The sequence below is a fragment of the Colossoma macropomum genome, unplaced genomic scaffold (assembly GCF_904425465.1).
Source record: "Colossoma macropomum unplaced genomic scaffold, Colossoma_macropomum, whole genome shotgun sequence".
NCBI lineage: Eukaryota > Metazoa > Chordata > Actinopteri > Characiformes > Serrasalmidae > Colossoma > Colossoma macropomum.
The window spans coordinates 32,155,080-32,182,081 of NW_023494790.1; the positions used below are offsets into that span (position 1 = coordinate 32,155,080).

Consider the following 27,002-nt stretch of genomic DNA (forward strand, 5'->3'; position numbering starts at 1 on the left):
TAGATGCAGTACAAAGTGAAACTATGTAAAGTGTAGTAGTTGTGTACAACAGAGAGAAAATCTAATAGCGTGTTGTCTGTTCGTGTTTATGGGTTTATTTAGTCTGATCCGTCCCTATAAATGTGTGTATATATACCGTTTGCTTGTGGAATACTTCAAAGTCACTTTCATAAACTAGAAAGTGGACTAGTATTATGTAATTAGTAACCTAACAAACTAACACTGTGTATATATATACATTTTACTTGGGAAATACTTCAAAGTATAAAAAAAAATATTTCATAGCAGGACAGTTAGTATAGAACTGTATGATTATTTTGGAGATTAATGTGCAGCACTCCCTTAGATGTAAAATGACATTCAATGTACACATCTGTAATACCATGTCAGTGTGTTGATGAGATGTACTTGGGTCGTGCAGGAATATTATTCTGAACTAGTCGTAAACACTATCATACAACTTTACCTGTTTTCTTTTACACAGGCAGATCATTCAGAGGATCAATGGGTAAGTCTAAATCCACTTTGCTTAAACAGTTCATAGGTCAGTTGTTGCACTCAATGGAATGTCTGAGGTAAAAACGAACAAACTGTGGAATATCATAATTCTACATTTTCAAAAGAAAACAGAAAACTTACGAAGTATTGTAGTAGTCTTTAAGATGTTCATCTAGTGTGTCTTAAAGCTCTGTTGTAGACCCTGACACCCCAGCCAAAATGAAAAATACAACCTGTAACTATCACTACATCTATCACTATCATGTGCAACCATGACTGCTATCAAGACAAATATTTTATAACAGGACAGTTAGTATAGAACTATAGGATTATTTTGGAGATTATTAAGGATATATTAGGTTTTGATTAGCAGGACAGTTAGTATAGAACTATAGGATTATTTTGGAGATTATCAAGGAGATTTTAAATTTAGATTAGCAGGACAGTTAGTATAGAACTATAGGATTATTTTGGAGATTATTAAGGAGATATTAAGTTTAGATTAGCAGGACAGTTAGTATAGAACTATAGGATTATTTTGGAGATTATTAAGGAGATATTAGGTTTTGATTAGCGGGACAGTTAGTATAGAACTATAGGATTATTTTAGAGATTATTAAGGAGATATTAGGTTTTGATTAGCAGGACAGTTAGTATAGAACTATAGGATTATTTTGGAGATTATTAAGGAGATATTAAGTTTAGATTAGCAGGACAGTTAGTATAGAACTATAGGATTATTTTGGAGATTATTAAGGAGATATTAAGTTTAGATTAGCAGGACAGTTAGTATAGAACTATAGGATTATTTTGGAGATTATTAAGGAGATATTAGGTTTTGATTAGCAGGACAGTTAGTATAGAACTATAAGATTATTTTAGAGATTATTAAGGAGATATTAGGTTTTGATTAGCAGGACAGTTAGTATAGAACTATAGGATTATTTTGGAGATTATTTTGGAGATATTAGGTTTTGATTAGCAGGACAGTTAGTATAAAACTATAGGATTATTTTGGAGATTATTAAAGAGATATTAAGTTTGGATTATTTTGGAGATTAAGGAGATATTAGGTTTTGATTAGCAGGACAGTTAGTATAGAACTATAGGATTATTTTGGAGATAATTAAGGAGATTTTAGGTTTTGATTAGCAGGACAGTTAGTATAGAACTATAGGATTATTTTGGAGATTATTAAGAAGATATTAGGTTTTATCCTTAGTCTAAAAAGAGGTGAGGCATGAACATACATACTAGCACTCACAACTCAGACAACAATACCCCCTGTAAATATTATATCTGCGATGTAAATTATGTATATAATACAGTATGCATATGCAAAACTCACCTTTAAAAGTAAGAAAAATGCGAAATATTGCAAAAAGGCAAAAGAGAAATATTGAATTTTTTATTATTATTTCAATTATTTTCATTCGCTTCTCTTAAATGTTGTACTAGAGATATTCACTCAACACTCTATGGCCGCTTGACATATAGCGTTTAACGCAATTACTGCCATTTACTGGTGAAGAAAAATAGCAGTACCTTCCAGCTGCGAAAACAGTTGAAGTGTTCCATTGCAAAATGCTGTGTTTCCATCAATAAAACATTTAGATATAGCAAATTTTTTAAAAAGAATAATAGATGTATAATGGGAAACACATTTTCATTTTCTGAAGGTGGTATTTCTCAGAATAACTGTGGCATATATTAAGATTATTCACAGTTTTAATTAAATCAAATGCCTATTTTCAGTAAATAAACTAGTTTACAGTTTATTAAACATACAACAGTTCATGTTGTGCTCTGGTGCTCTGTAGCTAAAAGCAGATTTTTCATAGTTCAGTAATAACGCTCGGTCCCTGAAGGAGGTTTTTGTCCCAGTTTGCCTGCAAAGTTATTGATATGGCATCTAATAGTACATTTGTCATCTAGCCTTATGACAAGGTACTTATATTCAGTGACTCTTACAATGTTGAATCCTTTCAGGGTCCTGATTTTCAAAATGAATATCAATCGATGCTAAAAGCTCTGAAAAAAAAATGACTTTTCCACATTTAAAACTCATTTATGGTTGTAAAAGGCAGTTTTTATTGCATTAAAAGAGCGCTGCAATTTTTCTATTGCTACAAAGATAGAGTCGGTAGAACAGTTTCATCTGCAAAGAGAGGCACTTTGCAGTCCACAATGGAGGTGGTGACAATTATTATAGATATAAAATCGGTCCCAAAACTGAGCCCTGAGGAACACCTTTAAGTTTATTTTGCTCCAGGGCAACACACTGTGGCAACAGATAATGCTGAACCTATCTAGAAGCATTGTGGGCAAATCCAATATGTTGTAGAATTTTTCAAAGTAGCCAATGACCATCTGTATGACATGGTTTGGAAAGATCATTACAATCGGATGCACAATGTTTTGTTCTGTCTATTGCAGTAAAAATATCATTTAAAATAAGTGTGGTAGCAGATATGTTTTCTTCTGAAATGGGATCGGTAGGTACACAAAATGGAGTACATGGAGACATGACATGAGTTGATTGTTCACAAAAGATTCTAAAATTTTTGCTAAGCATGACAAGGTACATATGCTGTACATACAAACAAACTATGAAATATCATAGTTTTACATTTGCAAAAGAAAGCAGCAAACTCAAGAAGTATTGTAGTGTTCTAAGCTTTCCCTAACAAAACAATGTTTATTCAAGCGTGCTATTAGTATACTTCTTTTAAATTAAAAAATAAGGGAGTATGCTTTTAATTTACTTTTTATATACTTGGCTTATACTGACAAGTATACAGAAAAGTCTGTTTGGTGTATACTTGTACTTAATCTTTTGATCGAGATATACTTAAAAAATATAATTCAGTATTCTTTTCTTATGCATATATAGTTTAAGTATACTTGGTGTGTAGTCTGGGGTGGAATAGCTTAGAGTAAATAGTACATGGGTAGAACTGAACATGATCTTTTAGGTGTTATTAACCCACATAGAATCAGATAAATATTTGACTGTTTTAATTGACAATTGTTCCAAGGTCTGAGTTTGTTGTGTTTTGTTTTGAACAGTAATATCAATTTAAGTTTTTATGTTTTCTTAGTTTGGTATCCAAAACAATATTTGTTTGAATTTTTTATTTATAAAGAAAACAATGTTTTTGTTTTTTTTTAATCCTGAGTTTGTCTAATGGATTTTATATGTGTAGTTCACTTGTAGTGTTCATGTTAGTTAACTTTAAATCTACTTAAAGTACAATTAAAGGTATTTTTCAAGTATATAAATTAATACCTAGTAAAATGGCAAAATAATATAAGTAGTGATCTACAAGTATTATATTAAGATCACTTAAAGAAAATTTACTAATATACTTGCAGTATAAAACTATTAAAGTAAAAGTTTACTGAGAGTACATTTAAAAGTGTATTTTTTATAAATTAAAAAGTGGAATAGAATTATTACGGCAATGGAGAGGCAGAGATGGCCACACATGTGCAAGGTGCTCCTCTCCCAGGAGCAGCTGAGGCCAATCCAGGTGGAGCATGGACTCTTTAAAAGACTGGCTGTCTTCAGCATGGAGGGGAGAGAGAGCCTGGTCTAAAGAGACTGAGGAAAAAGGACCTTAAGATAAGAAAGAAATGAGATTAGTTCAGATTGGTTTCTGTTTTTGTTCACCAATGTGTAAATAAAGACTTTTTCTTGGCCTGCATGGGCTCTCAGCCACAGCAGCTCAGCCTCTCTCCAGGCCGCCACCACAGTATATAACTAGTAAACTAAAAGTATACCTATAAGTTTACTTATAGTGTAGTTCACAGTATAGATGCAGTACAAAGTGAAACTGTGTAAAGTGTAGTAGTTGTGTACAACAGAGAGAAATTCTAATAGTGTGTTGTCTGTTCGTGTTTATGGGTTTATTTAGTCTGATCCGTTTTTGTTTTTTTTTCATATAAATGTGTGTATATATACTGTTTGCTTGTGGAATACTTCAAAGTCACTTTCATAAACTAGAAAGTGGACTAGTATTATGTAATTAGTAACCTAACAACTAACACTGTATATATATACAGTTTACTTGGGAAATACTTCAAAGTATACTTTCATAAACTAAAAAGTTTATGAAACAACTAGTTGTGTGATCAAAGTTTACTACTCTTTCACCTAAAGTAAACTTAAAAGTGGGCCAATTTAGTCCCAAGAAGCATTTAAATAGTAAATTTACTAGTATACCACTACAACATTGATGTTACTATACTTACTATATAGTGTATACTTTTTTTTTTACTAAGGGTTAAGATGTTCAACTCACATGTCTTAAAGCTCTGTTGTTGGCCTGGACACACTAGCCAATATGAAAAAAATGTAACTATCATGAGCAAACATTACAGCTATCAAGTCAAATATTTCATAGCAGGACAGTTAGTATAGAACTGTATGATTATTTTGGAGATTAATGTGCAGCACTCCCTTAGATGTAAAATGACATTCAATGTACACATCTGTAATACCATGTCAGTGTGTTGATGAGATGTACTTGGGTCGTGCAGGAATATTATTCTGAACTAGTTGTAAACACTATCATACAACTTTACCTGTTTTCTTTTACACAGGCCTCTTCAGAGGATCAATGGGTAAGTCTAAATCCACTTTGCTTAAACAGTTCATAGGTCAGTTGTTGCACTCAATGGAATGTCTGAGGTAAAAACGAACAAACTGTGGAATATCATAATTCTACATTTTCAAAAGAAAACAGAAAACTTACGAAGTATTGTAGTAGTCTTTAAGATGTTCATCTAGTGTGTCTTAAAGCTCTGTTGTAGACCCTGACACCCCAGCCAAAATGAAAATAAAACTGTAACTATCACTACATCTATCACTATCATGTGCAACCATGACTGCTATCAAGACAAATATTTTATAACAGGACAGTTAGTATAGAACTATAGGATTATTTTGGAGATTATTAAGGATATATTAGGTTTTGATTAACAGGACAGTTAGTATAGAACTATAGGATTATTTTGGAGATTATTAAGGAGATTTTAAATTTAGATTAGCAGGACAGTTAGTATAGAACTATAGGATTATTTTGGAGATTATTTTGGAGATATTAGGTTTTGATTAGCAGGACAGTTAGTATAGAACTATAGGATTATTTTGGAGATTATTAAGGAGATATTAAATTTGGATTATTTTGGAGATTATTAAGGAGATTTTAGGTTTTGATTAGCAGGACAGTTAGTATAGAACTATAGGATTATTTTGGAGATTATTAAGGAGATATTAAGTTTGGATTATTTTGGAGATTAGGAGATATTAGGTTTGATTAGCAGGACAGTTAGTATAGAACTATAGGATTATTTTGGAGATTATTAAGGAGATTTTAGGTTTTGATTAGCAGGACAGTTAGTATAGAACTATAGGATTATTTTGGAGATTATTAAGGAGATATTAGGTTTTGATTAGCAGGACAGTTAGTATAGAACTATAGGATTATTTTGGAGATTATTTTGGAGATATTAGGTTTTGATTAGCAGGACAGTTAGTATAGAACTATAGGATTATTTTGGAGATTATTAAGGAGATATTAAGTTTGGATTATTTTGGAGATTAAGGAGATATTAGGTTTTGATTAGCAGAACAGTTAGTATAGAACTATAGGATTATTTTGGAGATTATTAAGGAGATTTTAGGTTTTGATTAGCAGGACAGTTAGTATAGAACTATAGGATTATTTTGGAGATTATTAAGAAGATATTAGGTTTTATCCTTAGTCTAAAAAGAGGTGAGGCACGAACATACATACTAGCACTCACAACTCAGACAACAATACCCTGTGTAAATATTATATCTGCAATGTAAATTATGTATATAATACAGTATGCATATGCATAACTCACCTTTAAAAGTAAGAAAAATGTGAAATATTGCAAAAAGGCAAAAGAGAAATATTGAATTTTTTTATTATTTCAATTATTTTCATTCGCTTCTCTTAAACGAGATATTCACTCAACACTCTATGGCCACTTGACATATAGCATTTAACGCAATTACTGCCATTTACTGGCAAAGAAAAATAGCAGTACCTTCCAGCTGCGAAAACAGTTGAAGTGTTCCATTGCAAAATGCTGTGTTTCCATTAATAAAACATTTAGATATAGCAAATTTTTAAAAAGAATAATAGATGTATAATGGGAAACACATTTACATTTTCTGAAGGTGGTATTTCTCAGAATAACTGTGGCATATATTAAGATTATTCACAGTTTTAATTAAATCAAATGCCTATTTTCAGTAAATAAACTAGTTTACAGTTTATTAAACATACAACAGTTCATGTTTCTGTTGTAACAGTGTGACATTGCAGTATGACAGGTAATCATAAATTGCATGAATAGAATGAAACTAACAGAGCTTCTGGCAGTTTGCCAATGTGTACTAACGTTCTTTTTGTATGCTTAATTAACACATGAATTCCTAATTAATTCAGGCACTGAATAAAGCCTTTATTACCTTCATCTTCATTCATTAGTACATGTGTTAGTAATTTAGTCTTGTGGTTGTTAATGTATGACTTATTCATTTGTTCCTGATTAATGACTCATTACTTTCTGATTAGTTATTCATTAGTAAATGCCTTAATTACTGCCAGTTCATGTACCCTTATTATAAAGTGTTACCAGAAATTCAAAACATCATTAAAACTGTCACAGATTCCTCTGTCCCTCTTCATCTGTTTCTTCCCCTGTGTTGTAGCCATGTGCTTGTACAAATCGACTAGTCTTTGCAATTCCTAGTTGTTAGAAATGAAAAGTTTAGTACAGCTCTACAGTATCCTGCAATAAATTTGAGCTCACTGGTGCTCTGTAGCTAAAAGCAGATTTTTCATAGTTCAGTAATAATGCTTGGTCCCTGAAGGAAGTTTTTGTCCCAGTTATTGATATGGCATCTAATAGTACATTTGTCATCTAGCCTTATGACAAGGTACTTATATTCAGTGACTCTACAATGTTGGATCCTTTCAGGGTCCTGATTTTCAAAATGAATATCAATGCTAGAAGCTCTGAAAAAAAATGACTTTTCCACATTTAAGACTTGTTTACGGTTGTAAAAGGCAGTTTTTATTGCATTAAAAGAGTGCTGCAATTTTTCTATTGCTACAAAGATAGAGTCGGTAGAACAGTTTCATCTGCAAAGAGAGGCACTTTGCAGTCCACAATGGAGGTGGTGACAATTATTATAGATATTAAATAAAATCGGTCCCAAAACTGAGCCCTGAGGAACACCTTTAGTTTATTTTGCTCCAGGGCAACACACTGTTTCTATCTAACAGATAATTCTGAACCTATCTAGAAGCATTGCGGGCAAATCCAATATGTTGTAGAATTTTTCAAAGTAGCCAATGACCATCTGTGTGACATGGTTTGGAAATCATTACAGTCGGATGCACAATGTTTTGTTCTGTCTATTGCAGTAAAAATATAATTTAAAATAAGTGTGGTAGCAGATATGTTTTCTTCTGAAATGGGATCGGTAGGTACACAAAATGGAGTACATGGAGACATGACGTGAGTTGATTGTTCACAAAAGATTCTAAAATTTTTGCTAAGCATGACAAGGTACATATGCTGTCTTCCAGTTACAGGGAATTCTGCTTGATGAAGCAAAAAGATTAAAAATGTACATAATATGTTCTAAAATAATGTTGGTTGCAAGCTGCAGAAAAAAGGATTGAATCTGTCCTCACATGTACTTTTTCTTGGGTTCATAACATTGAGAACTTCAGCTATGTGAGGAGAGAGAGGGTGAAAAGTGAAATGACCATGGCTTACAGTTGGGGTTACATCTGTACATTAAAGGTGGTTCCATATCACTATTGTCAAATAATTGTCCAGCAGCTGAGAAATGCGCTTTAAAGGCTTGACAGAGCTCTTTCTGATCAGGGGGTTGATGGGTCATTAAGTGAGACCTGGTCAGAAGGGGTACTGAGTTATAACTGATGAATTAACTGCCTTCCAGAATTTGAAGGCTATTAACTGAAACTTGCAAAGAAATTAAGATAATAGTTTGATTTAGCATTTCTGACAGAGGAGATGCATTTATTCCGCAGCTGCCTAAATGTGAGCCAGTGATCTCTGTCCCAAATGCATATGGTGAGGGTACACACTTTGTTTCTTGCTTTAAGCAAAGAAGAAATTTCAGAAGTGAACTAAGCATTGAATCTGTCCTGAATTCTGATTTTTTTAAAAGGGGTGTGCTTATTGACGACTGCAAGAAATGTTTTACTAAAATGATCTAGTGATATGTGTGATTTCTAATTTTTGTAAAACTTTGATTCTATAGACGGAGGGTTCCAGAAAAGATTAAAATTGTTGATACAAGTCATTTTGTTTACTGGAAGCTTCCTGAAGCCAACTATAGAGACTCAAAATGCAGCTAATATGCCTTCAGCCTTTTGCCAGGGGTGGGATGGTGCCAAAAATAAAAATCCTTTTGCTGCAGTTTCTTAAGAATGAAAAGAGTCACAGAAAATCTAATTTCAGGATTTCTGATTTTTAATCTCTAATATCATTACATCTAACATGAATAATAATGTTGGGAACACACATCGAGTGTATAATTAGGAGACTGAGAAGCTGCTGCGTAATGTCACTGACCTTGGCGCATGACAAGGAGCACTTTAGTCTCCTATTATGAAGAAAAGCGGTGGAGACTAATGAGTCGGCAGCCTGATGGAGTTCACCAGTTGGGATCTGTGAGAATGTTGTGCATTGGAACCCAGCAGTGGGGATCGCCATGAATGCCGCTCTGAGGTGGCCTGTGGTGAAGGGCTGCATGAGTGCTTCTCTGAGGAGGCCTGTGGTGGGGAGAAGAGCAAATGCCACTCAGGAGGCAGAGAAGGGCATTATTAAGAGCATTATTTCTTGTGTCAGTATTTACAAAATGATCATGAGTGCTTTTCTGATTGGTGACATCGTTTGCTGTGTTGTGTTGTATGTGGCCGATGCTTCGGTTTTTTGTGCACAGATGCTACTGTGTTGTATTAAATGCTTTTACCATTCTAAGAACTGCACTCAGAGAATGAGAGCAGTCTACTGGGAAATACATTGATTAGTTATTAATGTAAATATAACTGTGACTTTTTTCAAAACAGTGAATGAGAAAATTTAGCACTTAAAATACTAAACGTTTAGCTTTGAAAACCTTAATATTTTGTCTTTTGCAGTTTGATCTGGATGTCAGTTCTGTTAATCTTGGAGGTCATAAGCGCATCATCATCAGTCTACATTCATTATGTCTCACTGGACACCTTGGATACTCAGAAAGGTAGGTACCTGCACATCAGTCAACTTCAGAGCTATTGGCACCACTTAAGAAACTGGAATTAATTTTAATTTTATGCAATATATTTAATCATTCATTCAAATGCTCCTTAAAATGTTTCTTCAAACACGATCATGGCAATAATAAAAGTTTGAAAAGTATGGAAGTTTCAGAACTGCACAGTTTAGCTGAATTTTGGAACTGTCATTTTTACACTCCACTGTCAGACACCACATCCATGACCAGAATCTTTTTGGAAGAGTTCCATGAAGGAAGCCTTTCCTGAGAGCAAGCATAAAACATCATTGGAACAAATGGAATTGTGTGGTCAGATGACAAAAACTGAACTTTTTGGTTATGCACCCTAATGATACAATGAAAAATAAAAGTGGGCCTAAGACAGAGCCCTGTGATACAAAGTCTATATGTATAAAGTATAAAATATCAGATATGTTCCACGATTAAAATACACAATTTTAATGCAGACATATGTGGTAGTATTATATATACAGTCAAATTTATAGATGCCCTCCAGTCTGATTCTGTGCCCCTCTAAAATTGGTCTGGATACCACTGGCACTGTTAGAACATAAGTAGCTTTTGGTGTTTTGTAACAACAGTTTCTACAAGAATTTGTAGAAGCTTTAAAAAATGAAAACAATCTAACTCAAATCCATCCAGCCCTCATAGTAACACCTGCTGAGAGAGCAAAACAGAACCAACTACAGTAACACAACGCAATATGTATTGAGAAGTATATATTAGATGTTTATTTTTGACACAGATTCAGAGACACTCAGAGCCACCAGAAGGATCAATGCCATGACTCACCAAACACGACATGAATAAAGGACAATGCAAAATGTTTTTCTCACAATGCAGTCAGGCAGGTAGCATTCCCCTGGCATTCACCAAACTCAGATTCATCCATCAGACCAAATAGAGAAGCATGATTTGTCACTTCACAGAATGTGTTTCCACTGCTCCAGAGCTGTGTGTAGCTGCTCGGCCGTGGAAGCCCATTTCATGAAGCTTCTAACGCGCAGTTCTTTTGCTGATGTTGCTTCCAGAGGCAATTTGGAACTCTTTAGTGAGTGATTCAACAGAGGATAGACACTGTGCACTTCAGCACTCACCAGCCCCAGTCTGTGAGTTCGCGTTGTGTACGGCTTCAAGGCTGAGTTGTTGTTGATCCTAGTTGCTTTCATTTCACTGACTTGTGGCTGAGGTGACATCCTATGTCAGTGCCAGGTTTAAAGTCACTGAGCTCTTCAGTACGACCCATTCTACTGCCAATGTTTGTCTATTGAGACTTTCAAGGCGATGTGCTTAATTTTATCCACCTGTTAGCAATGGGTGTGGCTGAAACACCTGAACTCAATAATTAGGAGGTGTGTCCCAATACTTTTGTCTATATAGTGTATTATCAACTTGCTCAAGTCAATTTACTGTCTCCTGAATAAATTGCATGAGTAAATCATGTTGGGTGGGTAAAAGCATTTCTAAATAAATTCTAAAACAATCAATAGTAAAGGTGGCAAGTGACAATGCTAATACACATGCTTATGTCACAGGTCCCCCAGTCAGACTCCACCCCTTTGCTTTAAGGGTTACTTTCCCTGCCTTGGGAAATGAGCATGCCACACCTTACCAATAAGTCACTGGGCAAGACTCTTAACACTACACTCACCTCTGCACTCACATTTTCTCTGTAATATGATTCAAGGATAAGAGCATATGCCAAATGCACCAACGTAAATAGATCTTGCATTTACATTGTATCTCCTTGTCTGCTGTTGCCTTGTTACAGCTTGTGAATTCATTTTTCTAAAAAACTTCTTTATAGGGGGTATATAGCCTAGTAAGCTCTTTCTTGACATCTTGGCATTTGGTCATTCAGTGTTAAAGCACTGCTGTTCCATTGTTACAAGTAATAAATATTTTTTGTTTAGGAGTTACAGTTGGGATATAACTTTATTTTTGTGTAATAGGTCTTAGAATAGTTCATGCTAGAATATACATTTTATATTGTTTGTGGTATAAATATCTTTAACAGAATGCAAAAACCATTATGTTTTGTTGTTTGCAGGCACATTATTTTGGATGGTTGTCCTGGCTAAATCATTACATTTCTTTTTTTTTTTACAGAACGTGTAGACTGATCTGTGTGACGGCATATCTGTACATTTTGTCTGGGATGATATTGTTTAAAGCACTGTTTCATGTCTATGGTAAGGTATTTGTTGTTTGCACCAGTCTTTTTCAGAAAGTTCTGCTAATAGAGCAAACAGAAAAAGTAATGCATGTTGGCCTTTTTCATCAAAGTTATGTATAAATGGGCACAGTTTGGAAGACCCTAAATAAAGTACAGACTTCCCCATCTTTGAATCATAAAATATGCAATTGATGATTGACCTTCAGCTGCATCCACTTTCCTTATGTACACAATGAGAGATTGTGTTTGAGAAATATGTTTTCTGAGTTGTTTGTTCTCTCATAGTTATTCACTGGTTTGTTCTGACCAAGGACTTTTATTCTGAAGGCAGGCTAGCTGCAAGCAGTGTTTTTGCCTATACAATATGAAGAACTGTGTCAGCTGGGGGGCTCACTCAGCCTGCAATTGTTTTATTTGATTCTAGTAAACATTTAATATGATTTTGGTACCTTTTAGTTATCATTCTTTTTATGTATTCTATTACCAACTATTACTTTTTAGTTACTGTTAAGTTATTGGTTTACTTTTACTTTTTCTTTGTCTTTGTTTTTTTTTTTAATTGTATCCCTTTTTTCATCTGTAAATTATTAGTATTTCATTTTTGCAATTTAATCAATTCTTTTTAATATTAAATTTACTACAACCCAATTTCCAAAAACGTTGGGACATTGTGCAAAATGTAAATAAAAACAAAATGCAATGATATGCAAATCATTTAAATCCTATATTTAATTGAAAATAGTACAAAGACAACAAATCAGATGTTGAAACTGAGAAATTATATTGTTTTTGAAAAATATGATCCAATTTTGAATTTGATGCCAACAATGCATTCCAAAAAAGTTGAGACGGGGCAACAAAGACTGGTAAAGTTATGTAATGCTAAAAAACACCTGGTGGTTGATTGGCAACAGGTCAGTAACATGATTGGGTATTAAAAGCGCATCCCAGAGAGGCTGAGTCTTTCAGAAGTAAAGATGAGGAGGGGTTCACCACTCTGTGAAAGACTGTATGAGCAAATAGTGCAACAATTCAAGAATAACGTTTCTCATCATAAAATAACAAAGAACTTTTGCTTTTCATCATCTACGGTACATAATATCATTAAAAGATTCAGAGAATCTGGAGAAAACTCTGTATGCAAGGGACAAGGCCGAAAACCAGTATTTGCTGGCCGTGATCTTTGGGCCCTCAGGCGGCACTGCATTAAAAACAGACACAATTCTGTAGTGGAAATCACTGCATGGGCTCAGAAACACTTCTGAAAACCACTGTCTCTGAACACAGTTCATCACTGCATCTACAAATGCAAGTTAAAACTCTAAAACGCAAAGAAGAAACCAAATCAGGATCCAGGAACGTTGCCACCTTCTCTGGGCCCAAGCTCATTTAAAATGGACTGAGGCGAAGTAGAAAAGTGTTCTGTGGTCTGACGAATCAACATTTGAAATTCTTTTTGGAAATCATGGACACTGTGTCCTCCGGGCTAAAGACCACTCAGCTTGTTATCAGTGCACAGTTCAAAGTATTCGTGATGGTACAGGGGTACATTAGTGCACATACCATGGGTGATATGCACATCTGTGAAGGCACCATTAATGCTGAATGATATCTACATGTTTTGGCAACATATGCCGCCATCCAGATGATGTCTTTTTGGGGAAGGCCTTGATTATTTCAGCAAGACAATGTAAAAACCACATTCTGCACGTATTACAACAGCAGTGCTCCGTATTAAAAGAGTCCGGGTGCTAAACTGACCTGCCTGCAGTCCTGACCAGTCACCCACTCATAACATTTGGCACATTGTGAAATGAAAAATTTGACAAAAGAGACCGCAAACTGTTGAGCAGCTGAAATCCTATATCAAACAAGAGCAGTTTCTACATTTGTTATGTTGTCTTTGTAGTATTTTCCTTTAAAAATATGGTTTGCATGATTTGCTGATCATTCCATCCTATTTTTATTTACATTCAGCACAGCATCCCAACTTTTTGGAAATAGGGTTGTATGGTGATTATTATTGTTTTTAGCATTCGTTCAGTTTTTTCAGATCAAATTTTTTCAAAACCTGATTTCTGTTTCTGTTAGCCTCAATATACTCCAGGTTTACTATTTTTATTCATTATTAAATTTCAGTTCTTACATATTGCATGCTGTCAGTATTCAAACTGAATTACCCATTATTTTCATTATTGTCATGTGCAGAATGATGATATTGTTGATCATGATGATGAAGATTTATTATTATTATTATTATTATTATTATTATTTTCCATTTAACCGCTGGGATAGGCTTCAGCTCCCCCATGACCCAGAAGCATAAGAGGCTTAGAAAGTGTGTGTGTGTGTGTCTGTGTGTGTGTTTCATTTTAATATTATTACTGTTTTAAAACAATTTTCTGTATTTAACCACAAATCAAGCAGGCTGTTAGGTTATTAAGCTCAATTTTACCTGCACTCTGACCAGACATATGTTTGATTATGCAGATACCCCAAAGATTAAATCTTTGAACAAAACTACCTTAGAAATTTGTGTATTTTGACTTTAAATCAGATTTGAGCATGCACAACTTTGATGGATAAGGGCCAAAGTCTGTTATTTAAGTGTTTTCTGACACCCCGGCTTATCTGTGTTATACTTGATAATAACAGCACTTTTACTAAAGATCAGCTCTTGTGTTGTATCCACTGCTTTTCTCAACAATTTGTCTAGCATGTACTTTTTGTTGACTGCATATAGCTTTGAACTGGTTCATGTTAACAGACAAACCTTTTTTCAAGATTAATTACACCACACCTTTAAAATATACCGTACACATTTAAAACTATAAAGCATAAGACTTACAACAAGTACTTGTCAGGCAGTTTTTCAGTGTTAATTTTAAACATAAAATTTGAAAGTAGCATTTAAAATAGGAAACCTTCAGAACAAAGTTTGCTTAAACCAAGATTCTTTCTGTACTGTAATCTTTTACTGTACTGTTTTTTTAATGGATGAAACACTTGTAGCCACAGTTCTTTCTTTCCCAATTTTAGCAAAAATAAATGAATGAATTACTGTGGCCACAAGTGTTTTATTTATTTGCTTGTATTAATTCACAGATTGTAGCCTTACCTCTGGAATTTGATATGTACCCCAGCACATCTCTCCCTTTGTTGTAAAAGGCCAGATCCCTCCCTGAAATGTCTAGGTTACTGCTTCCACTGGCTAGTCAACACTTTCAACTCTAACCTTTTACCTTTGCACAGGATGCTTCACCAGAAGACCACATTCTAACAGGACACAGCAATCAGTGGGTGAGTACAAATCCACATTTTGCAGTGTATGCAGAAGTTTAACCACCCTAGGGTCAGATCTGTGCTTCATACAATAAACCACCAGGTTTACTGTGACCGTAAGAGTAAATAGCGTGGCAGTAACGTGTTTGCACATTAATGAACAGGATTACTGGCACGTCTTACCACTTGTGCAATATGAGTCGTGGTCACACTATTATCTCATTTCAATATAATGTTATCGATTCATAACATGGGACAATCTCAGAAAAAACAACACCTGGACCACTCTGACAGTAATATCCCTGGTAAGAAACCGATGTGGATTAAATGATACTTTCTCCCATATTTCTAAGCGGGTTTGATCTCACCTGCAACAAAACGCACATAGACACACTCAGCTATTATTAACCAATATATTTAAAATATACGTTTTGATCTGTTTGGACAGAGCAGCACGACAAACCTAGCCATAGTTGTAGGAGTACAGAGGAGAAAAAAAAGACTTGAGCAGGATTTCAGTTTAGCAGACTTACTGGCGCTCTGATTTAAAACAGCCCCTACTTTCTGCATCACAGTTGTTGTTTCTGAAATCCTTCCAGTGTGTAGAAAGTGGCTTTAGCTTCTAATCCAAATAAATTGATTTAAATTGATACAATTAAAGAGTAATTTGACATGTTGAGATTCTACATGTTCAAATTGATTTTGCTGGAAGCAGTTTAAGGATTTAGTAGTATTTTTCAATTTGCAATGGATTTTACAAAATAACTTGCAATTTATACATGTGATTACTTATTTACTAGTAAAAAATAATTTCTTACAAGTAAAAAACATGTTTTTACATGTGCAAATCATATTTCTGATATCAATAATGAAATATTTACTAGTTGAAATTGAATTTTCTCATGTGTAAATTGAATTACTGAGGTCAATAAAAATAGGAAATAAAAACTAAAATAGCTTGCCATAGCAATTAGAATTTTAGCATGTCCATTTGAAATTGTAATTGTAATAAAAATACCATGTTACTTTCATTTATGTTAGTAAAAATTACTGCTGTAATTACAATGAATTGGAAAAGGGGTTTTGTTATTATTATTATTATCATTATTATTATTATAATTGTTTAAATAGAAAAATTAAATTGTGCATGCTAAAATAAAATTCCTTCAATTAAAATTTGAATTTTAAGATGTTCTAGTCAGATTTTTTGTTTGTAAATTTCATTTTTGTTAGCGTAAAAACATTTTCTGATAAACCTTGTTTCTTGATTAAAAGTTGGAAGGATCTTTAATAAATTATTTATGTAGACTGTTTTTGTTGGCACGTCTTCTCTTAAAATTGATAGCTCTGTTTCAGAGAACTTTGGGTTTATTTCTTTGTTTTTCATATGTTTTTGGCAGCCGAACAGAGCTTCACTTAACGTGAGTCTTTAATATGTCTGAACTCATTTACATGTTGATTTTCACTGGCTCTTGTCCAGAACATTGCGGTCTCAGCGGACATTTACTGTATTTCTCTTATACATAACCAACTCAGACTTTTCACTGCCTTTACTCAAGTCAGATTTTTCTAGCACACTTTTCCAGCAGTCTCTTCTTTCTGCTGACTGTCTGTATGTCTTTCTCCCTTTATCTGCCCTCTTCAAAGACACTTGCGCTGCCAAAGCCAAAGCATCCTCAACTGGCTCGCTTTAAGGGGAGCACCTGAACCTAGAGTGAGAGATCTTGTTGCTCCACCTCCATATCACCTTCACCCTCTCTACAGCATGACCACCAGGGTCAAACATCATGTTGTAGCAGGAGGTGGGACTCAGTCCTCACGCAGCCTATTGGGGCTCTCGTTGGTGATTAGGGCTCAGCTGCCTGGCACAGTATACTTCATTGGATTCTATATCAGTACTACAACACTAGTACATACACAGTTCAGAAGTAGTTAATTGATAAACTTGCACACAAGCGTGTGGGTCATTATCTGGCTAACTTGTCAGCTCGCAAGTTAACTAAATAACAATAGCTAAACTGGAGTTGCATTCATTCGTCAGTTAGCATTCACTTGTTCTGAACTACAGTTAAATTTATCTCAAGACTTATTTTCTTAATCCTCCAACCACTGCTCAACAGTCGTTGCTATCAAGCTTTTAGTTCTTTATCGGCGCGCCAGTGTGCCTAGTGTTTTGAATTTAAAGCTCCAGCTGTGGTCAAAAGATGTGCCAAGATGCATAAAAATCAAGACCCAACAGAGTGTCATTTTCTACCCATTTCCAAAGCCAAAAAAAATTACAAAATGTCAGTTTGTGTTAAAAAAGTTGCTATGTTTTTGGTCTGTGAATTTGGTGTTCTTTTACCACAAAAGTTACTACAAAATATCTTCTTCCATGCATAAACCATCAAAGGTAAGATATAAATGGTCTGTAAACATTTTTTCATGTGTTTGGAAATAACACAGGATTTTTATTCCAGCTGGACCAGTTATACATCATTGATTCACTTTTCGAAGTAACTAATTCAATCATTGTTTTCCACACAGAGTTGAATTCTACAGTCACAGAGGCACAGCAAACATCAGGTAATTGTAAAACTCTGTTTTCCTGCTCTACCTGATCCAACTAATCAGCTCTTTAACATGCCTGTCATGAAGGGATGCTTTAAATAGGTTTGACGTTTGTTTTCTGCTGTCTGGTTGAATTGTTAAGTCAGCTTCACTGAACAAAGTTGTGGTGAGGGGACGCATGCTTTATAATAAAAGGTGTTGCAGTGTTGGTTGGCTTTATGTGTTAGTGTGGGCTTGTCAATCATGGCTTTATGTTAATCTTGTTTTCTGTGATCATTAACACAATATTATTTCTTACTGAACACTGTATTATATTGTGTATTGTTTGTGGGTGCTTTATAAAAGCATTAAACCATTTGAGACTTAATTCTGCATTACAGTCATTTCACTACGGATAGAGTGTTTAATTCTCTGTTGCATTGTGACTAGCATCAGCATTTAACCTGCAGCTTAATGCTGTTTTTACCTGCTGTGTACAGTAAGCTTTGAGGTTCAAACCACTAACAAATCATAATACGCCCACCTTGAGAGGTTTGTCTCTCTGTTTATATGAGTCAGAGTTCATTTGAAATGATTACATAAAGCCAGGTCCATAAGTATTTGGATAGTGATACAATTTTTATAATTTTACCTCTGTTTTACCACCACAGTAGACTTGATATGAAGCAAGATGTGACTGAAGTGTAGACTTTCAGCTTTAATTTGAGAGATTTAACAAATATTACATTACCGTTTAAGAATTATAGCCATTTTTACATAGTCCTTCCATTTTGACAGGTTAAAAAGTAATTGGACTTTTGACTGATAAACAGTTTCATGGCCAGGTTTGGTCTGTCCCTCATTATTTCATGACAAATTAAGGATATAAAAGTATTAGTCATCATTAGGCCGAAAAAACAAGGCAAACCTATCAGAGAGATAGCAGAAATGTTAGGAGTGGCCAAATCAACAATTTGTGACTGCTGATAGAAGTGGCAGGATGATTCTGAAGTATATAGAGCTATAATTTCTGCTTAAGCTCTGTCAAATGTTGCAAAACTGATAGGACAGCACTTCTCAGTTCAATGGATCATGACTCAAAACGTACTAGGAAAGCAACCCAACAGCTTCTTAAAGAAAAGAAATTGAATGTTCTTCAATGGCTGAGTCAGTCACCTGACTTCAACCAGTTGAGCATGCTCTTCACTTACTGAAGACAAATCGAAGGCTGAAAGACCCACAAGCAAGCAGCAACTGAAGACAGCTGCAGTAAAGGCCTGGCAAAGCATCTCAAGGGAGGGAACTCAGCATTTGGTGATGTCCATAGGTTCCAGACTTCAGGTAGTCATTGACTGCAAAGGATTGCAAATTAAAAAAAAAAGAATCCTTGCATTTATAATCATGTTATTTTTTTGTATGTTATTACATTGTGTGGATTTCTGTGTAGATTAAAAATGCGACCTGATCTTCAGTCGTGAAAGTACTTATACACATTTAACAACACACACACAAAATAATTTAACATTGTGCTTTGCCTTATTTACATATGCAAAATAAAGGGTTATAACACATAGTTCCCAACCACAGTTGTGGCATACTGCTGTCCTGCACAGTCTTTTCCTGTTCTTATTCTACGTCAACGCAGGAAGGGTTTGTTCATGAGCTTATTAGTTGTATTAAGTGTCTAAGAGCAGAAGAAACACACCATATATTTTATGCAATTAGGTGTTTTATAAATCTCTCTTTTTAAAATTACATCACGTTTTATATTACAGGTCATGCCATTGTGTACATGCTGGGGCAGTGGGTCTCAGTTTTGTGAATTCCATTGCACTGGCAGTAGAACTGATTCTGAAAGCACGTGAGTGAGATCAACAGTGTTTACCAGCAATGATTATCATTTTATTACACAACCAGTGTATTTTCATATCACATGAAGATTACAGAATGTGCGCATAACAGGAATTCGGTCTATATAGGTTTTCTATGATCTTGTTGCAAGATACTGCTTAATTGTACAAGTGACATTAAATTAGATAAAGATTATTGTAACACTCGGACAGGGTAGTGAGATGCAAATGCAGAGAATCTTTATAAACAGAATCCCACAGAGCAAAAATCAGAGTTGAGACAGGCAAAGGGTCAAAAAAACAGAGAATACCAAAACACAGGATCACAGCTCAATAAAGTCACATGAGAGTGGCAATACCTCGCAAGGAGGCAGAGTGAGAGTCCTGGTTATAAAGGGAGGCTGATGAGCAGATTGTAGGCAGGTGCGTGAGTGTGGGAGGAGTCAGTTCTCAATACTCCGGAGAAGCTGATCTCTGAATGAAGGACGACCAGTGGGTGTGACAATTATCCCTCACTATAAACCTCAATTCCAAAACGTTTGAACAGTGTGTGAATACTAATAAAACAGAAAGCAGTGATGTTGAAATAAGCATGTACCTGAACAAAAGTGTCTAGAAGGCAGCATATGTTGCTCCAAAATGTTTTGTTATTTGCGCATGCCACCAGCACTAATATACCCCCAGACCTTAACAGCAACTTTTGAACTGTTGAACTTTACATTGCTAATAATCTGGATGGTTCTTTTTTTTTGGCCCGGACAACATGACATCCATTATTTACTCATCAGACCTACATGTTTCTACTGTGCATCAGTCCATTTCAGATAAGCTTTAGCTCAGAGAAGCCAGCAGCATTTCTGGACATTGTTCATGTGGTTTCCATTGTGGATAGTACAGTCTTAACTTGCATTTGTGGACACAGCAACAACACATGTAGTGACCTCCATCACAGAAGCATGTTGGTTTTTAATGCATTGCATTCAGTTGTGGTTTTCAGCCTTGCCCTATGCACAGAGAATTTTCCAGTTTCCCTGAATCTTTTAATAATATTATGCAACACAGAGGGTGAAATACCTAAAGTCCTTGAAGAAGTAAAACATTAAATATTCTTTCTTTGCACTGTTTTTGTCAGGTAGAAGTGGATTTACAAGTCACTTCCTTCTGTTTTTACTTGCATTTTACAGACTGTAAATTACCCCAGTAACTTTAAGTGGAAGAATTATTCATTAATTTCAATAGCAGCATTATTATAAAGTTATTGTAATGTTTGCAAGCAAAGATTTGTGTTTTCCTGATTTAAAAAAAGAATCATTCCTTTTGTCCATTAGGAAATGGTGAGCGTACAGTGGAAGACCTGCGAGTTATTCTCATACCCTCTGAAAGTGTCTTTGCTATAGGCTGTCTTATGCTACAGATATCTGCATTCTGTAAGTATAATCTACAAATATGACATAGTCTGTGATCATATGTTCACCAAAAGTTTAACTTTGCAGCTAATTTTGCTCTTAAATCCCCAAATTTCCTGTATGCCCTGACGTATACCTCATGAGTCCAAATTGATATTAAAATGGTTTTCTGTAGTTTGTAGACTTTATGCAAGCGTTGTGTTTGAGAATGCATTGATACCATTTTTTAGACTGAGTGTAAATTCATATTTTTAGTACTTGCCAATGCCGAGTCTGATACCATACTGAGTAGCCTACTCAAAACGAAGTAGTTATTAGTGTAAATGAGTGCAATGTATCTTACCAGTTAAATTGTAAAATTTAGCTGATTTTAAATAACGTGCATTCACTAGCTATGCTACATTAGTTACCCTGGATTGAGTAGAGTGGTAGTTGAGAAGAGCAGGTTTTGTTCTTTATCAGAAAAGTGCTTCTGTACAACTGTAAGTAAAGTATGTTTCATAGTTTTGATCCTCATCTGTCTCCTTTAACAACAGTCTCTGTAACACAGTGACAACAGGAATCACATTTGAGGTTGACATTGAAATAGACCATCGTGTATGGACAAGGCCTACGTTTTATATGCTCACACTGTACAAAAAAGCTCAGTCTTACTGACATGCTATGTGAAGTGCCGCCCCTACAGAGAGCTCTGTCTTTAGACAATTATCAGTGAAGCTGTTTCATTCAAATAACGACCTGCACACTCGAGTACTGACCAAACGTGTGAAGGAACAGCGGCTTTGCTAACACTGCACTGAAGCTGAAAGCAGGCAGTTATGTACGTGATAGAACAATACAGCCTATTTTATAATGACAGTTTAAAAAATCAACATTTTAATGTTTATACCTAACAAATATATTCAGTCAAACAGAGTAAAGTCGGTATATACAGACTTTGGTAGCAAATGTCAAGTTATTAGCCTCCTAAGCTTAAGTCAAACGGTATCAGATGTTGGTATCTGTGAATTTTTATGATGATGAGTATGAGTAAATAAGTATCCAGTCGATACTCAATACCAGTATCGGTAACGATGCATCCCTAATTGTGTTTTGCTGGTTGTTGCACCTTCTTGTTCCCGGATTTGAAGGCTGAGTCAGAAGCTTTCAACAGGGAGTGCAAGGAACCAGGGTTATACAAAAAACCCACCTGTTCTCCACCAGTTAGCTCCAAGCCATCATGCTTGGGAACATATAAAATAACACATTAAAGTCTAAAATAAGCTAAATTCACCATCGTCACTGTTAGAACAAAACCTCAAAATTGTAACTAGTATTTTTATCAATATGGAATTAATGCTGTATAGATACTGTAATATTTTTTGAGAGTTTGCTGGCTGTTCATTTTCCTTTGAAAACATTCCAGTTTTTTCCAGCGATTGGTTTTATAAAAAAAAATTATAAGCAAATTTTAGATTGCTCATTTGTGTAAAAGACTTGATGATGTAACGATTTGGATATTAGAACAGTGATGTGATTGAACAGAACAAAAAACTGTAAACTTGTGCCAGAAACAATGTAAACGAAGTCGAGAAGGCTGAAATTTCTGCAGAACAGTACGACAGATCCTCAGCTAGGATACAACAAAATTTATTAACACAACACTATATTTTATAGGCTATGTATTTACTGATGAACGGTTTCTAATGTAAATAACTGTCTTTGTCTCTGTCCTTCTGCTGCAGGGCGGACAAACAGAGAAAGGTAAGTTTATATTATAGAGGAATAAATACTTAACACAAGATTCACTCCTTATCACTTTTATTCACAAAATATATTCATGAATTATTTTTGCTCTGACTATAACAGGTTGATGTATGACCTGAAAGACTTGCGTCAGTTGTGCAGGTGTAAACAGGTGTCAGCGGTGAGTGTATCATTTTTGCACATTAAAAGTGCAATAAATACAAATGTCCATTTACAAATTTAATTGTAGAAAATACATGGACCCCAATTTTATTATACTTAATGGGAAAATTTGGGAAGATCTTCTTTCTGTTCTGTTATATTCACACAAATTTTTGACTAGTGCTGTCTCAGCAATCCTCATAGAGCCAAAAATATGAAACTGCCAAGGAAAAATGCAAAAATGCTACTTATTACTTTTTTTAAGATTTGATTTGTTGCAACCACTACAACTCAGTAAACGTTTCTTTGCGAATATTAGTGCAGTATGATATAAGATCACATAATAGAATTGTCTTCGATTGTAGTGTCAGCTTAGAAATGTCATCTTACCTTAAATGCAGGACTCACCGGTACAGAATCATGAACTTCAGGCTCTACAGAACTCCAGAGGCTGATTCTGCTCCTCAGGAATTGGCGTCTTAGGAGGTAAGATGTAGCTCACATTCTTGTGTAAGAAGTAGAAAGTTAAAAAGGATTTCAGACATCTGAAGTTGAACACTGACCGTCCGCAGAGTTCTTAGAAACTCTCGCCTCCCTTACTTATTGTTGCTACATCTGTCAAACTGTCAGTACAGGCTACATCTTAGCATCCATAGCACATACATTTTAAAACATATAGTGAATATTTTATTATTCAAAAATAAACTGGCTTTACAAGATGTTCAGTGCAGATACACATGTTTGAGAACTGACAAAACGTGCATGTATGCCAATGTAAGGCAAACAAAAAAATATTCTTTAAATCTTTAAACCATGTTTACATTCATCAAAGCAGGGAAGTCTTTAGCCACTCGATGTTAAAGCAGCAGATTTTCACGTCAGGTAATGAGGAGGTTTTAGCGATGGAAGCTGCTCCTTCGGATGAGCTAGTTTTGAAGTTAATGCTGGAGTTCATCAGAGCAATATCAGGTGCACACATTAACCCTTATTTATAAAAGTTGTGTACAATCAAATCTGATTGTAAAATTAGCTCACACAGACTTCCAACAGTTTTGTTATTCATCAATTTCATCTTTGGAGAATCTGTACAATCAAGTGTACCAGTTCAGCAAAAAAAAAATGCCTGATTTGCAGTTAACCAACCAAAGCTATTATCAGTAACATCTGTAATACCACTAGTAAGAATAAAAAAACAGAAAATAATCATTTTTTATTTATTTAAACAAATTGATATCTGGTTTTCTCTGGAGTAAATAAAACCCCCGAATACGCAAAAATGCACTACAACGACATGGTCAGCATGGTGGACTGTCCTTGCCAAATTTTCAATATTATTATTGGGCCTCTAATATTAGGGCTTTACTGTACTGGATTAATATTCCTAATGATCAGATTATTCCCAAGTGGTTATCAATGGAAAGTGCATCCTGTAGCCATACCTCACTGCACGCGCTACTCTGCTCAAGGAAGCCTTCTATTTTCTATTTACAGCCCAATAGAGAAATTTCCCTCTGTTGCCGCTAGTGCCTTCAAATGATGGGTTGAGAATCAGGAATCAGAATAATTAAAGACCTGATTGTTGAGGATACCTTTATATCTTTTGAACAACATTAGAACACATTTTAATATTCCTCAATCACATTTTTTTAGATACCTACAGCTTCGTAGTTTTATATCATGAAGCTATTCGCAATTTCCATCATTACCACCTCACTCCTTTTTAGATACTATATTGAAAACCAGCCCACAGTCTAAGAAATGCCTCGGTGTGATGTACTCTCTGCTTAATTCATATAATTTGAAGCCTCTAACTTTATTGAAACAACAGCGGGAGGAGGAACTTGACACGCAGATATCAAGGGAGATGTGGCAAGATATTTTGGATGGAATACACTCCTCTTCAATTTGTTTAAGGCACACCATCATTCAGTTTAAAATAGTCCATCGTCTACATTGGTCCAAGGATAGGCTGGCTAAATTTACTCCGAATGTTGATCCTATATATGACAGGTGTAAAATAGAACCAGCCACTCTCTCTCATATGTTTTGGTCCTGTCCAAAATGAATTATATTCTGGCAGTCAATATTTGCTTTTCTCTCAAGTGTCTTTAAGAGATCACTGACGCCGTCTCCTATTACGACAATATTCAGAGTGACTTTACTGGAGTCTCGCAAAGATAACTCTGCCAAAAGGGCGATTGTTTTTGCCACTCTCTTAGCCAGGCGGCTTATCCTACTGAAATGGAAGGATGAGTTCCCACCCACCTTTAAATACTAGTGCAGTGGCGCAGCGTTATTGGGAGGGTTTTTGTCTGCTCTCTCATTTTTCTTTTTTTTTTATATTTTTATTTTTTTATTGTCTAAAAAACAATAAAAACACCTTGGTTAAAAAATAAATAAATAACAATAATCCTAATCATTTGTGCATAGTGTGTGTCTGGCACTACACGTTCCTCAGTAACACCTTTCCACCATCTCTTAATATAATCGTTCAGAATAATGTCGTTTTAGCTGCAAGTTTGTTTTGGGCAACTCTGTCAGAGCTTGTCCTTTGATTGACAGAGGATGATTGGGATTGGCTAAGAGGCCTGTCATTCCTCATTTTGTCCTTCATAAAATGGTCAGTTGTTTAAACACAGCACAGTTAACTCAAGCACGCTAAAACACTTTCTCCATTCTGTAAAACAACATTGCATTGAGTTTTTCTGTGTGTCTAAGTTAAAAAGGCAGTAAAAAGATTTTTGTGGGTTTTTTTTTAACAGGTATTGAGGAATTATTGCTTCTTGTATGCAGACCACGTACATGATGACATGTAGGTTTGGAGCCATCTGAGGGACACAGATTAATGTCTGCTCAAAGAAACTTTGTATTTGATACATACAGAAAATCCCAGCAGGCACTGGGCCAACCAAAGACACAGAAGCAATTTCTTCTTGGACATGATTTCTTCTAGTGACATGGAAGAAAATATGAACAGTTGCATTCAGAGCATTTTTGGTCTGAACTGTAAACTTTCCATTCTGCTACCATGCTGGTGCCACTGCTGTGTTGAGAATCATTCACCACCTGACCTGTGGTCAGAAACTGACCCAGTGCTCTGTGCTGTCACCAAGGGGGTAGAAAAATAGTGCACAGGATTATGTGAAATCTATTTTGGTACGCTTTCTGTACGATAAATTTGCACATATTCATCACTGTAAAATGTATAGTTATTATATAGCAATGTTTAATGCAGAAACCTTTAATTTGCTTTATAAGAAGGCTTTGTTACAAAAATGCTAATTTCCACTGGTCCCCCTTTGGAATTTGCAAGTAATATTGAATGTTTACATTTGATGGCAGCTGTGTCTTAGCTGGTGAACTGAGGCTAGTAACATAAACTGACTTTGTCAATTTGCCAGCAGCACTGCTGTGTCTGATCCACTTGTAACAATACAACACACACTAACACACCACCACCACGTCAGTGTTACTGCAGTGCTGAGAATGATCCACCACCCAAATAGCACCCACTCTGTGAGGGTCCATGGGGGTCCTGACCACTGAAGAACAGGGTAAAAGGGGGCTAACAAAGTATGCAGAGAAACAGATGGACTACAGTCTGTAAAGTGCACCTATACTGTAAGTGAAGCTGATAAAATAGACAGAGAGTGTAGAAACAAGCAGGTGGTTTTAATGAGGGGGCTGTTTGGTGTATATGCGGTCTGTAAAAATGCTATGATATACTGTAGTATTGGTGGGATAACTGTGTTTGTACTAAGCTGGTATGTTTAGACAGATGTAAATAGAGCTGTGCTTTCATAATCTGTATTTCCCTCATTTGTAACAGGTCATTTGTGTTACCAATTTTGTTTGTCTTTCAGTAGAGTAACTTGCTATTTAATGGATATGTAGTTCTGTGTTTGCAAGAAAGCTGAATATTCTGAGCTGCCAGTAAAGTTAGAATTTTCCAATTTTATATCTGATTTCTTGTTACCTGTTGGCTTTGAGCAGCCTGGGAAACCCTGTGGTACAGT

At 35.2% G+C, this 27,002-nt stretch overlaps 1 long non-coding RNA gene across 1 annotated transcript; it reads left to right on the forward strand.

Moving 5' to 3' along the window:
* Positions 1–19,641: 19,641 nt before the first annotated feature.
* Positions 19,642–26,479, forward strand: LOC118808886. The gene is made up of 6 exons (XR_005007315.1): positions 19,642–19,704; positions 21,022–21,120; positions 22,824–22,842; positions 22,948–23,005; positions 23,388–23,472; positions 25,749–26,479. It is a non-coding gene; the product is annotated as an uncharacterized LOC118808886 (long non-coding RNA).
* The last annotated feature ends 523 nt before the right edge of the window (positions 26,480–27,002 follow it).